This window comes from Nomia melanderi, chromosome 9, assembly GCF_051020985.1.
Source record: "Nomia melanderi isolate GNS246 chromosome 9, iyNomMela1, whole genome shotgun sequence".
Classification (NCBI taxonomy): Eukaryota; Metazoa; Arthropoda; class Insecta; order Hymenoptera; family Halictidae; genus Nomia; species Nomia melanderi.
The window spans coordinates 5,325,080-5,340,362 of record NC_135007.1 but is presented as its reverse complement, the minus strand read 5'-3'; the positions used below and the strand labels follow the sequence as shown (position 1 = coordinate 5,340,362).

Here is a 15,283-nt window from a genome sequence, read left to right as displayed (position 1 = left end):
GAGAACTAAAACTCCTATAAAATAGAAAGAAATATACGTGATCATTTAAAAATTCAATTATATTCATATAACACATATCGCTTCCATAAACACTATCAAACAATGCTGACCGTTGTCCACTATCGGTGCAACAAATTCTTATTGAATACGTGTTAACCCCTTGCCTTGTAATAACGTGTCAGACTCGCGATGAAGACTTTAAAGCGAATTTAACAAGCATAAATATTATTCAATTCTTCTGAAGTCAAATTAAATATTATTAAATATGTACTTTAAATCAAATACGAACATAGAATATCCCTACAATTTTTCTCTATTTCCAACAAATTATTCACGAGAAAATAGTTATATCGATCATAGTTGAGAAATCGCAGGGCAGGAGATTAACATGACGATTGATGTACGCTATCAGATATCAATAAAACATTGTAGATATCGAAACAAATTCATAAATTCTACCCAGCATGAAATAACGAAACAAGACCTCGCTCGCGCTGTTACCGTGTCAAAAGACAGGAGATTTCGACTGGTTTAATTCGTGGCATGGTCAGGGTCGTAGGCGAGGGTCCACTAACCCAGATACCAGTCGACTTTGGCTGATCGTCAGGGTGTCTTCCCCAAAAAGGCAGCCACGATCCAGAGATTCCATGCGTTACGTGCGCGCGGCCGGTCTCCGTTCTCTCTCTTTCCCCCACCACGGCCAACTCGCCACCCCGTTGTCTCTCTTTCTTGCGCGGCCACCCCTCGCAAAGCTATTCGCCACCCTCCCGGCACCGGTTCGCGCACTCGTCCGGGGGTGGAAGATCGTCCTGACGCAGCCAGTGCCCGCGCGTCTTCCGCGATCGTCGGACCGCGCGTACGAAAAACGGGGAGGTGTTCTTCGTCGCGTGTCCGTGTGCACCCCGCGGACCGGACGTCCGTTCCGAGGAACGTGTTTCGTCCTTTCGAACCAGGAGAACCAACGTCCTGCCGATAATCCACGACACCATATGTCGGGGAAGTATATGAGGGTATCCGCGACAGGATTAACCAAGTGTGACAGGGGGTTGAAGTGCTCGCCACCACCCTTATTTATCTAACGGAGAACCACTCAAGATTGCGTCGCCTGCCACCCGCGGGGTGTCCTGTAGGAATTATCGAATGCTAAACATTTTTCCTCGGAAGAGGACACACTCGAGAGACAGCGTCTCCAGCGCATGCTTCTCGGGACATTTTTTTAAGCGAAGCGTTGGGAAGAGTGGATGACGAGAACTGGATCAAAACCAGGTAAATTTGATTAAGAGACAAAGGGAGTTTCGCAATACCTTAGCGAGGATCTTTCTATGGTTAACGGTCTTTCCGTTCACCCGGGAAATAGGCAGTGGAACGTTAATGAAAGTTTGGAGATCGGCGGGAGTTTACGGTGCAGCATGACGTTCGGGTTAACGAGAACTTGGCCGAGATAATGCGGGGTTATGGTTACGGGGATGAATATCCGCGGTGATTATATTCGACGAGGACGATAATGACTGGTGAAACTAGACCATTAGATTGAACCGTTCGCGACCAAATGGAAATTTTCCGTCAATTGTCGGGCGGCAGCGGAGGAAGGACTGGCGAGGTGTAAATCCTGAGATCGTTGTGTTAAGACTTCTCCGATTCACGGATGAGGAACCCACCAAAGATCGTTCGATCGGGAGCATGCCACGCAGGACAAGCGCCGCGGTGATCGAATGAGAGACGCGAGTGTGTGTTCTCGTCGACGACGGGGTGGTTCCGATCAAACTGACGGACGAGTGAAGTGTGCCGTCGCTTCGATAGGACCGGTGAATGTTCGATGACGATCGACAGAAGACAAAGAAATATGTGAGTAGAGGCTCATTCAACAAATTCGCAAGGAGTATGTTCAGTAGTCCGGCTCAGGAACAATGGGGCCTCAATTCAGTTGGCTTGATAGCCAGACGTCTCGTTGACAATCTTTTTCGCACCCCACTGGCCACCTCCGGTTGCTAATCTGAGTGTCGAGCAGGTGTTCCTGGTGCTAACTGCGGCTTGCGACTATCTAGCGATCGTCAATCGATTCTGATGCGATGATTTCGTGCATTAGCTCTGTTCGCGACTCGCGTGCGTCGCGGCCTGAAACGCCGAGATACGCGTGAATCCCGTTTCCAATCGGCTGACGATTAACGGTCATTGAACTCTCGCTCTGCTGTCCTCCCTTCGTCTCGTTCTCACTCTCTTACTTTCTCACTTTCTCTCTCCCTATCTCTTTCTCTCTTCCTCTCTTTCTCCCCCCCCCCCCCCCCCCCCTCACTCGCTTTTCCTCTCTTTCTCATTCCCTCTCTCTCTCCCCCTCTTGCCGTTCTTGTCCTCCTTCTTCTCTCGCTCTCCCAGACGCTTATTCTCTGTTTTTGTTATCGCTTTCGTACGAGGCAGCACAGGAAATTTAATAAAAGCAGTGCACACTTCTCGATAAGCTCGGATTCAGAGCACTTCGATTTTTAAAGAAATCTTTGATGAAAAAGGCTGGCTCTTGTGAAAGTTTCTTCGCGCAAGGGAGATCTCTATGCCTTTATAATATTGAGATTAAATACGCTTGAATGTTATTTAGTTCGTGTTATTTTGAGGAGTATATTCTCATTTGATTGTGAATATTTAATCTTTGGATTAAATTGAATCTTACAATGAATATATTCTATTGACCCGTGACTTCGTGAGGTTACTTCCATGGAAAGAATGCATTTTATTTTGATTGAAAATTAATTGCGTTCGATAAAATATTCTCTGTTCTTTGCTGTAGGTTTTGTTTAAAGAATATTGCCTGTGGCTGGCTTCGAGTACATGAATAAGGACATTGTAAGGAAATTAGATGTATTCATGAATGAGCGCGATCGAAAGTCAATTTGACAAATATCCGCATGAAATTATTTCATTTTTCATTCTACTGCGAAATCATTGATAGTAGAGGTAACTGTTGTGAGCCCGATGAAAGGAAAGAAATCGTAAGGAAAGATGTAAATATCGATCGTACCATAACGAATGGTTCACGATAACTGCGCAACGCTGAACTAGCCGAGATTCAGCAACCTCTGATACTCGAGTGGCAATTATAAATCACGATTTGCTGCCGCTGTTGCACGTGCATCGGGGTAATCGTGACTTCTAACCGAGTTATGTTTCGATTTTACTTGTAAATCGTTTCCTGCCGCGCGCAGAAAATTACTTCTTGAATGGCCCTGCTCAGAAAGCTCTTGGGACGATGTAATTGCTTATCGGAGACGTCGGGATCAACTAATGTTCAATTTAATTACACGGAAACTGCTGATCCAACCGAGTAATTACCACCTAACTAGTAGAAATCGCAAAACTTTGACGCAGATCGTTGAATCTAACGGTTGGACATTTTAATCGGCCTCAACACTTCGGGCAAGACTTCCAATACCCAGTTTCTTTCAATTATTTCAAATTTCTTTTCCTTCATTGCAGACGTTATCATAATTTGTTAATTGTTGATAAATTTAATGTTATTATATTTTTTCTAGCTGCTTTTAATTCTAATATTAAAGTACCCAAGTAACCTTGAATGATAAAGTTTAAATTATACTATGTTGGCATAACTATAGTGTAACTTATAACTAAGCAAATAAAAATTGTACACTTAAATAATAATTGAACACTTAAATAGTAACATAAATAGAGATAAAGCCAGTACTCTGTACGGAAGTTGCGTCGTCCCTGAAGAGTTAACCACTCAGGAACAATCTCCATACGTTATATGGACGCTTTCTCACGTGCTATCGAGCTTCATTACTTTGTTTCATATCGTATCTCTCGAGGATTGTTACATTTACTTACGTTTAGAAACTGTTTAGATTAGTCTCCTTTAAACTGATATAAATACTGACATCGACAAATGAAGACCTCAGAAGTCAATCAGCGTAAGTTTTATTTTATGTGATTCAAAAGAATTTTTATCGTTAACACTTCGAGTTAATAACACAATTATGATACTACATGCGGAACTTAATTTATTTTTAAGTACGAAGGTAGTAATTTAATTACAGTATTAATTGAAACATTGAACACTAAAAACACTTATTAAATATTAAACCCTTATCACTTTAACCGACAGTATTACTACCAGAATTTTGCAATTTTATTATTATTAGGTTCAGAGACGACTAAAACTTATAAGTGTTCACTAACTTGGAAGTATTTGAAGCAGGATAACTTTTCTTGCTTTCATTTTCTTTGTCAAAACGTCTCCCCGTAACTATGAATCAAATTAATTAATAGTTAACTATGTGCAAATGTAAACAATTTTCCTTCAATTCCTATTCATTATACTTTTCGTAATATAATACATCGTTCATGACCCGTTAAATAATACATATCTACGCTTATCTCGATAATTTAATTGTAAACTGTCAATATTTGAATGACGAAGTCGTAGTTACAATTACAGTTAGTAATATTAACAATGAATAGTAATTGATGTTCTTAATATTATTAATAACGTTGTTTCAGTAATATAGTTACTAATATTAATAATTAATATTATGAATAACATTATAATATTAGTATTTAATTCTTCCAAGAACGTTTCATAGAATTTTTTTTTCTCGAAAACTTAAAAATAGTTAGACCACTAGTATTCTAAGCCACTCAAATACAAGCTGCGCGACACCGCGGACTGGTCGTAGATGAAATGATATTCGAAAGTTCGATTCTGATTTCTATCAGGTGAGAGCCACGCGGCGGACTCTCTCGCCGCGAGCAAGCTTGCCGACAATTTCTCGGGCTTCCACGCAAGCGAGACGGGTTTCGTTGGGGACGCGAACCACTCTGAAGAATAACGACGATTACGGCGCCGTGGATAACGACGTCCCGAACTTCGTTTTCCCTTAAAATGTTCTTGTCGACAAGAGTTCCCTTTGGGCTGTGTTTATTTGCAATTACGACAACCTTGTCTCGAACTTATAAAAAGGCAATGTGAAATACTTTTATTCGGATTAGGAAACAAAATACTTTTACTGTATCATACTACACACTTGCTTTGAAAATGAAAGTTTGTCTGTGGTTTGCGTTATTTTTTAATAGTAATTTATAATGAATTAATTAATTGTTAGGGAAAACTTGTTTCCTTTCTTACCCATTTTACAAGTATTTGTTACGGGTGAATGAGTATACTATTCACTATATTATATTATTACTATACTACAGATGCTAATGAAAATATTATTTTAGAGATTAGGTAATTTAATCAGAGATATATAAAGATTTGCTTTTTCATTGGCGCAGAAAATATAATTTACATTGTAACACTTATAAATGATTATTGTATCTCTTATTCCTTGAAGCGTGTAAATTGTTTAATTAAGTAGATGAAAAGTACGAATTCCGAAAGAATGTGTCTCGAACAATCTATTTATAAATCCTACGGTTTTCTAAATGAATCGACTGAACATAAGAATAAAAGTGCAAACAGAAAAGTTCTCTCTCGTACAGAAATTACCACGATTTCCTGCCTCTAACTTCCGTTGTCGGACTAGCTAAAAAGCCTGAAGTGAAGACGCACTAATATGAAAATTACTTTTATCATTCAATCAAAGGCGAGAATGACTCTCCAATAATTAATTCATCGCTCCACTCATTCCTTGGTACCATCAGCCCCAAGAAACCGCTTTCTTCCTTACAAAACGGGAAAAGAAGGCTTCATCGAAAAACAGTGAAGGAAGTACGAAGAGCGGCGGCAGGGATAATGGAATCAAGAAGGGTGAAAAATTATTATTCCGAAGTATCCACTTTGCCGAGTCTCCCTTTACTAAATGTACCCTTCTTCTGCCTCTCAAAGAGTTAATCATCACCGTTGAAATATTGAACGTGCGCGGGGAAGTTGGCTTTGCGTTCCATTTTCAACATTATGAACATGAGTTGTAAGCTTCTCACTAATTCCCGTTTCTCTTCCCTCGTTTCCGGTTGAACGTATTCAGCATAGTTGACAATAATTGAAATTCCAGGCTGGTCCAAGGCGAATGGGGCTGCCCGTGGGTGTCAGGGAAGTCAAGAAGCGACAGCCACGTCACGAATATAAAATTCAGACAAAATTCCCTTCGTCGTGCTCGCAACGCTCGTACGTGATGTACGGTCTTATTATTTTTCGGTTGAAATGATATTTTGATATGTACTTTTTCGTAAATTAATTCGTCGAGAATGTTCCGTCACCAGTACAACTGCGATATAACGAACCACGTGTCGTAAGCGTATTTTAAATATTTATGCGATTCAGTCTGTGACTGTGCGAGAAGTCTCAAACTTTTTAATTCGATCGCAGCAAGAAGGGTTTGCTGATCAATATTTCATAATTGTACAATGTTATTATATAATTATTTATTAGAATTTTGGTTCAAATTTGACACATTTCTTGAATATACTGTTTCTCAAATGACTTCCAAATATTCATAACTAATATCTTTCAAATTTTGAACATTCGTTATGCTCTGTCGGTATCATTGCTGTGCGATACGTAAAAATGTTCGATTCTTCCAAATTTTGTAATTTTTGTTAATTGTAACATAGAGGGAAATTGCTCAGAGCACACATTGATCATATTACTTAAATCAGAGTCAACATAAATTGTTAAAAAACTGTATATATAATGTCTATATATCAGAGGATATTGACAGATCCTACAAATCTAGTGTAAATATTAGTATAAAGCTTCAAGCGATATATCATTTAAAACTCAACAAATATGTTTTTACAAATGTTTCAACGTCTGTGTATAAATATTTTCTTTCAAATACCAACACAAAAATTCGAATTCAACTATCCAATGGATCAATGAAAGGATGAAACTGCCTAAAACAAACTCAGCTTCTCATTAAAATCACGAAAAAATACACCTCTTACCTACGTTCCAAACTAGTCTCTAATTTTGACCATTTACGAACTACAGTTTAACGGGTGAGCATGTCGAAACGAATGATTATTGCACTCTTCATTATGCCGTTCCGAACGGAACGGGTTCGAAAAAGCTTTAACAGTATTGAAAAAGCTAAAAATCCAGCTATATAAATGCGAATGGAATATACTAGATCCCGTATACGTAATAGAGTTCAGTCATTACCAGTTTTTCTTTTTGCTAGAACAAATTTTCTGCTGCTGCTACGTAAACGTCCATTCCTATCGCGATTCAAAGGATTCTTTAACTCGCGACTGAAAATACATCGAATGCTGCCGTCGTTAATAAAATATTCCGTCGACGAGATTAATTAAAAGATTCATTAAAAGACTGCTTTTCATGCTCGGGATACTTTCAATTACGATTTGTTTTGTACCGTTTCCGGTCACGCCGGCGTCTTTCGCCTGCCGGCCGGCCAGTACACGTCTTTGTTTTCAATTTTACGCGGCACGCGAGACAGAAAGAGGATTAACTATTACGGCGTAACGTTGGAGTTTGTTGTCCGAGTTTCGTTTACGACTTAGGGACCGGTTCACTGGCTTAATTCTATTCGGTCATAAAACCTCCGGAGCGACCGACCGGCGAAGCGGAACCTCCCTTTTAGCGTCGCCGAAATTCGAGTTCCTTGCCTTTCTATGTTTTTATTCGTCATCGTGAACTACGAATTCTAGGCACGACGGCAACTGTTACTCCGCATTCAACATAGAAAAAAGGCTCTCCTTTCTCCCATCCCACCCTTCCGTATGGACGGTTTACGATCTGAGCTGCAGTTCGACGCTTCGAGGCCCGAAGGTCGATTAAAACCATCCCTTCGAAGAGGAAGCGTAGTTTTATCTTCGCGTAAAGAACATTTCTGCGACATAGGAAAATTGCTGGTGGACTCACTCTGAATGAAAAAATAAGGTGCTCAGGAGGTTGTCCGTGTTTGCGGAATCTCGAAGCGTTTCGGGAGTTCACAGGTTTATAATAATATTAACTGTAGTTTATAAATGAATTTGTTTTAATGAATACTGATTTGTGTAAAGATTTAGACTGTCAGTAATGTACTGATTAATTTGTCTAGAGGTACATATGTACGTAATATAATAACATTTTCAGGAGACTATTAGGTTTGGTACCAGATGTAACAGATCATATTTAAAAATTTGACTTCACTTTCAATATTTGTAAAGTAAAGTAAAATAAAAGAAAAAATACAGAAAAAATAATGTAAAAGTAATATATTAGTACTGTGTCTTTTTTTTAATGGGCTTGTGCGTCTTTCATTTGAATGTTATAAAATGTTACTACATAAAATTCATGTATATAAATACTGTGATTAAAAAGAAACAATTTCTGACAAAATTATGTCCTTTGAATACTTTCTAGAAAGACGACATACGAGTTTTGTCTGGTAACGATATTCCACGAGATAGGTAACGTGACGAGAACACGATACGTTACCGTTCCTGACGAGATTGTGTATTTGCAATTGCGTAGAAACACGTCCCGGAAAACTGGAAGAAGTCTAAGAAGACTGAGAGGATATCCATCCGCGAGGACACGAAAAATTGAATCTCTTTCTTCGGTGTTTACTCACGGTTTCGATCGATTTTCTGTAAAATCTCCTGATAACGTCTAAAATTTGCTGAATTACGCTAGATAAGAGTTCAACCCAGATTCATAGCAGAACATGCCAGAAATGCGCAAAAATAAATGGCTTTAACAACAGCCAGACGTAGTAAACAACAAATTCTTTGAATTAAATTCATCCCCCTTCGACGAATGTAAATTCTCAATTTGGCAGTTCTGTAAATAATGCTTTTCTGAGACTTACCGTGAAAAATGGTCCACTATAAAAGAATGTTATCCATAAATTTATGTGGACTATGACCCGTCGAAACAACGTACGGATAGTAAACTTCGCAAGTTATGTGTGGCGCCACTTAACAATAATTCTTTCATCTCTTAAATGCGAGTGTAAAGTTTAGGCTTTAAAACGCTCTAAACGAGTGAAGGAGGGAGTATAGTAAATATATTCAGTCATATAAAAGCATAGCTTTTCCTGCAAGTGAGTGTAGTTCGGTAATGATCAGTTTTAGAGTACTCCTTGCAATAGGTATTCTCTAATCGGTACTGATGCGTAAGAGAATACTTTACGTGTTAAAATAAGTTAAGAATGTTAAATATAGTTTCTTTTGTATATTGTATTTCTAAGATAATCGACTTTAAAAGTTCATTGTGTGCATGTATTACAAATATGGAATCATTGTAAACGATATTAAGAACTTTCACATTTTGTAAGAAAAGAATTGTTAAAAGTACTATATTATTGTGCATCTGTGTAATTTCCTACGAATGTTTTCAAAGTTTCGTTACAGTTACTCAAAAATTCTAAATATATTTATTACAACTAATTCTAACTTGTTTGATTCAATCGATGACGAAAATTATAAACTGAATTTGACAAATCTGAATGATATTTATGTTTGTTTAATATTAATTAAATATTACCTCTCTATTATCAATCATTAACCTATTGAGTAAACAAAAACACAGGATAACCATCAAAATTTTTTCTTTTCTTAATAAATTATTAATGATAAAGCGTGAAATATTGAAATAAAATAGCTATGTTTTTTTAATTAAGTATGTTTTTTCATTTATTAGTTTTAAAAAATGTCATTTATAGTTCATTGAAAAATGTTCCATATTTCTGGGGAAAAACCTTCGAGTCCCAGAGGTTAAGAAATAAATTATAGGGCAAGGGGTTAAATATTAAACCTAACTTTACTGGATCAGTCCAAACAACGACTGATGGTTGCCTCTCGAGTGCAAGCGGTAAAAATGTTAGTATGAAATATGATGGTCCAAGCATTGAGGAGATTTCCGGTGGATCTTCATAAAGTTCATGATGGGTCACGGTGACGTGCGAAGGATCGGGAAAAAGTCAGGACGATCGGAAGGAATTGTTCGAGGGCTGCAGGATGGACGCTGAAAGAAGAAGGACGATTCGGACAGCACGGACACGCCTACGTAATCAAGCTGGCCGCTTAAGGCCGAGCCGTAGGAGAAACGGCAAACAAACACGGTTGGAGGGGCAAAGTTACCCCGTGGTAAATTGGGTTAGTTTAAATCCGTTTACGTTAACTCTAATAGCGGAAGCGTGAGCTGCATGTGGCATCGACACCGAACTCGTACGCCATTTGAGAACCCCTTTTATACCGGCGCGCTTGTATCGATCAATGGTGCGATCGTGCCACCCCTTACATCTGAAAGATTTCATTGTAGCCGGTGCCCGCACAATATCAATTTCAATCGTGCGATTGAAGGCGGAAAGTAATTGGTAGGTCTTCATTGCCGTAATAAATTCTTTTTAACCATTGATCCTCTGGTGCCGGCGTGCGACATGTTTATTAACGCTGCTATCAAGATTATCGGAGAAAATATATTACTCCACAGGAGAACGTAGGAAATGGAAATTGATTTATTTCATGATTGGAAATGCTTTTTAATTTTATTTTTATCCTTTCAACTTCTTGTGTACGATGGGGTATATAAACGGTTTTAGTTTCTTTGGTGTTTTATTAGAGTGGCGCGGGGGGAGGAGGCGTTGTGATTTTCCCCTATAGAAGTCGTTCAAATCTCTTCGCTACCAAGGCCGAAATATCCTGCGACGTATTGTCGTTCATGAGATATTATGGACGAGAAATCTTATACAATGCCGTCTATGAGTTGTTATGGATAATATAGCTCGTAACTTTGTGAAGAACATAAGATACAGAAAGACACAAATTGTTTTCGTAAGAATTATAACGTAACATTAGTTCTGATGATGATCATTCATATATTTATACATCGTTGAACGAGATATGCCAAATTCTAATGAAGAAGCATATATCGTATTGAAAGATTTCGTCGTATAGAATTTCACGAACGACATAACGTTGTGAAATATCTAGTCTATAGAAACGAAGGGGTTAAAATAAGTTAACATTTGAGTTTCTGTTTATTTTCACTATACAGTTAGATTTCCAGACGTTGCAAGAGAAACACGGTAAGCACGAAGTACGTCTGACCACTGACGGTCCACCTCTACTTACGAGTTAATTGTAAGTTTCTCATCCCTCTTGCCATTTCTTGGTTCTTTCTACTAAATTTTCATGCAGTGTATGACAAGGTATTATTCACGAAATTGTTTTATGCAAATGTTTCTCTGCTGCAGGCAAGTTTTAAAACAACAAATTCTCTGCAAATTCTCTAGATATATTCGTATAAGCCACCCTTTTATCTTGTAAATACATTTGCATTGTAAAAGTGGACTTCATGATGAGGCTTTAAGAAGCTTTCTGGTAGTATTATAAATGTAATGTATTGAGGTTACGTGTGAGGATTCACGTCTGGTCTTGTTTTTTATGAATACATATCTAACTCATTATATTTCTTTTCACATTTGTATATTGTGAATTTAGATTCAATACCGAAACTATTAATTTCCTTCTGAATAAGACTGCATTTTCGAGGTGTTTTCAAGTAAAAGAATTTGTAATTAATGTAGATATAAGTTTTCTAAAACTTTATATAACGTAATAAAACTGCATGGTACTCAACCTTAATAAGGTAATATGTGCTTTAATAAGATAAATATTTTTCAAAAATCGTGGAAGAAAAGAGTACGCTTTGCAATAAGTAATTCGCATGCTAGGAAAGACAAAACATCGACATGATCGATCAGTTGTGGATAGTACAACCATTCACCATCGACTTTCTACTACACCCAGAGGATTTTGAAAACAACTCTCAGCTGACAGGTACCACCATGCTTGACCGACACAGTCGGATGAAACGATAAGGGGATGAAGCGTCGGGAATTCTCCGAAAATAAAAAAACGACATTCCAGTACCCTTCAAGAAACGAAGGGAGGATTAAACTTGCGACCTCCACCCCCTACGATTCTTTCTTCCCTTGTTTCACCCCCTACGATTCTTACCTCCCTTGTTTAACCCCGTGAAATACAGGACAAGTTACAAGGGACCATCTATGGAAGTCATCCTTAAAGCGGTAGAAATTTTAAAGCATCCAGGAAGTTAACTCAATTGCATTTTCAGATTATTTTTTTAATGTCATTTGACCGCCATGGTTTATTACAGAAAGATCGAAGAATACTAAATAACGTGTTTGTACTGTTGAATCCTATATCAAAGCACCAACTTTGATTTCAAATTCTATATACTTTATAGTTACTTCATTAAATATAATGTGCTTCCTTCCCATAAGTTTATAAACAATAGCTTAGGATGTATGATGTAATCTTTGAAAGTTAAATTTATGGAATTTATCATGAAATTTTATGTTAAGAAATTCGTTTGTCACAAATTTAAATGTTATAAAAAGTTTCATATTCTCATCTAATGAACTGGATATAACATATTTGTTGAATATAAATGCATGTTCAATTGAAGTAGAATTTAAATGATACAAATGAATGTATTTACATTAGAAAGACATGTACATTACTTTCTACATGAAGAACTGAAGAATACAAAAAAATTGATATATTTAAATCTTAAAATTTAAATGTTTTATATTTAAACTAAATATATCTGGGTGATATTGAACGGAATAATGCTTTAATCGAAATTTGTATCCCCGATCTGATTTGCCATTGAATGTTCTGTCAATGTATTTAGTCAAGTAGCTAACATTTCCGTAATTGAACGCGCAACATCAAAGGTGATTCCCTTTATACTTTTTAATGCTCATCGCTTCGGCAAACACAAAATTTGTAGCTCGATATGGTCGCGTTAAAGAACTTTTAATTACATTACATCACTACAAAGCCGTCGCCTCTCGATAAATTATGCCGCACTTGTTTTTCAAATTACTGGTTCCGAAACGTAATTACGGAGTTGGCCAAAACGTCGAGCCTGGTTTCATTTTACCAGCACCGTTACTCTCATCAGCGACAATATCTTACACCAGTAAAATTGTACGCGCGTAATCCTATTGACGTGCTACCTGCTGCTATGGAAATGGGACAGAACTCCCCACGAGAAGTTTGCACGGCGCGAATATGCTACTTTTTCCGTTGCAAACGTTGACTGCGATCACGATGACACTTAAGTCAATTAACTCGTCCGGTGAACGCTCGGTACTAGTTATTGTACGTGATGACACTTTCAGGAATGAAAAGGCTGCGTAGAACTTTCGTGAGCATAAAGCAAACAACTAAAAAAGACCTTCCACAGGGAGTTGAATAAAATTTATTCACAAATACCTGGAATTCCCTGGCCATAAACATGCAAAACCCAATACGACAAGTGTCTTCAATTGCTGAATTTATTCTGAACCATACATTAGTAAGCTTCAACAGACAAAATAAATATCTACCCAACATCTATTCTTCCTTCTCTTGAATTAGAGTAATAAAAGTATTTTTATAACATTTATTCCTTTGAACTAACTGCATTATTCGCTTCGAAGACAATTCATTTCCACGGTAGACCGTATTCCAAAATCCCTTGGACACTCTCAGGCAATCTTAGATCGGAATAAACTGCCCTATAGAACTCACTTTGATACTGAAACGATCCGTAGCTCTCCAATGGAATTGGTGTCCTAATGACGAGTCATTTATTCATAGTCGCGGAAGGGCATAAGGAGCACATTGATCCGTTTGAATTACCGTCTTAAATTTCCCGGTACGTCGACGACCATTTTCAGCAATCCCGTGCCGTTTTTCACGCAGAGTAATCGGACTGTGGATGGTACCGAGATTCGTGCGCATCGGCGCGCACGTACTTGGAGGGTTTCCATTAAACTGATGACGTCCATTAGGTATCACCCAGAACTTGTACACACGTGGAAGGCGGACGTAAAGTCCGGCCGCGATGTCCGCGAAATTATAGCCGATAGGTGGTGATATCCATTCGGTCACGGCTGCTCCGGGAAATGTGTGTGTTTAGTCAACGGATCGTGCGCGCCCGTCCGCCATTGACTCCCGACCGTATTAGCCGGCGATCCGAGAGAGACTCCCCGACATTTTTCAACGATCGACGTTTAATGAGAATGTCGGCCGTCTGGGTCTGCTTTCGCCTTTCACGAAACTCGACTCGTGCCTTTCAATATCGGTGAAAATGGAAAAAGTATCTTGTGTCTGAATTATCAGACCATTATGTCACGGAGATGGGTATCCAAGTGAACGCTGAATCGCACTTGCACGCGGATTTTAATTCGTGATGAAGTTTAATTAATGCGGATTCGTCGAATGCGAAACTGAATTTCGTGAAAAGTTTTAGTGTCTTTGGATTAATTTTGGTGTAAGCGTCGAACGAATTTATTTAATCATTTTATGACTTTTGATGTATTGCTTTATGCGTGTCATTGTGCAATTAAAAGCAGGCGATTTCGACAGAAGTAATAAAGAACTTCGATATATTAATCCTTCTGTTAGCAATTGGGTTCTTGAATAAACATTTTTCAATTTTCATCTATACAATTTAGTATGTTCTTACAAAAATTTGACAACATTGTTTTGGATCTTCAGCTTTTTAACACTCCTGCGTTAATTTGTACTTCGAAAGTAAGAGATTTAAGCAGAAATATTGCAGCGCAATATGTGTTTAGTTGGTAACATAATGATTAAAGAGAAAGAATTGTTGAACGTATTGAGACTTACCATGTCGAATTCTTCTTTGGGGCTGCATTCTTGGACTAGAATTTCATGTTCCATTAGTTCATTAGATTTTCACAGTTTTCACGATTTTCCTTTACACAAACATTAAATTATTTCAAATTTTCTGTGCTGGGTGGGTTGTCCAGTTATCGATGTTTCTTCAGATGACAATAATTTGAATGTTATTAGTCTAACAATCACGTGACAAAGAGCTCTTAAACTATTGTCTCCGCCATACTGGTAAGTCACTAGCAGACCAATATGGCCGCGTGTACAGTTGAGAAGGCGTTGACACGGTCCTCAATTAAGCGAAGTGTGCTCTGTTTTCATTCTACGAATTTGAGTTTTAAATTCGTGACGGAAAACTTATCAACTAAACGATACATTTATGATTGATATATAGGTTATGTTTGAAACAACTTATTTCTTTCTTTATGAACAATTAAAAATTCTAGAAAACCGTGTGTATGTGATGAAAGAATGAGGTTAGGCAATGAGTACTTCTACTTCTCCTTATATTTGACTAACATCTGATCCTCTTGTTTACTTATATAGAGATTCTTGTAATATATTATGCCATAATGTTTTCATGAAAGTAGTGTGAATATTTATTCGTGCCATTGTGAAATAAATTATATGTTTGTTTATGTATTCATAGTTAAGAAATGACTTGATTAACAGGTTA

General features: G+C 37.8%; 1 protein-coding gene across 8 annotated transcripts in view; it reads left to right on the top strand.

Annotated features, from left to right (window-relative positions):
• The first annotated feature begins 774 nt into the window (after positions 1-774).
• Positions 775-15,283, top strand: part of LOC116431336 (glutamate receptor ionotropic, kainate 2) — a 277,385-nt gene continuing 262,876 nt past the window's right edge. For 7 of the 8 annotated variants that reach the window (XM_076370455.1, XM_076370456.1, XM_031986600.2 and 4 more), the window contains exon 1: positions 775-1,845. The gene's annotated coding sequence lies outside the window, so the exon portion shown is untranslated. The remainder of the gene's footprint in view (positions 1,846-15,283) is intronic. The other variant, XM_031986602.2, reaches the window with a different exon arrangement.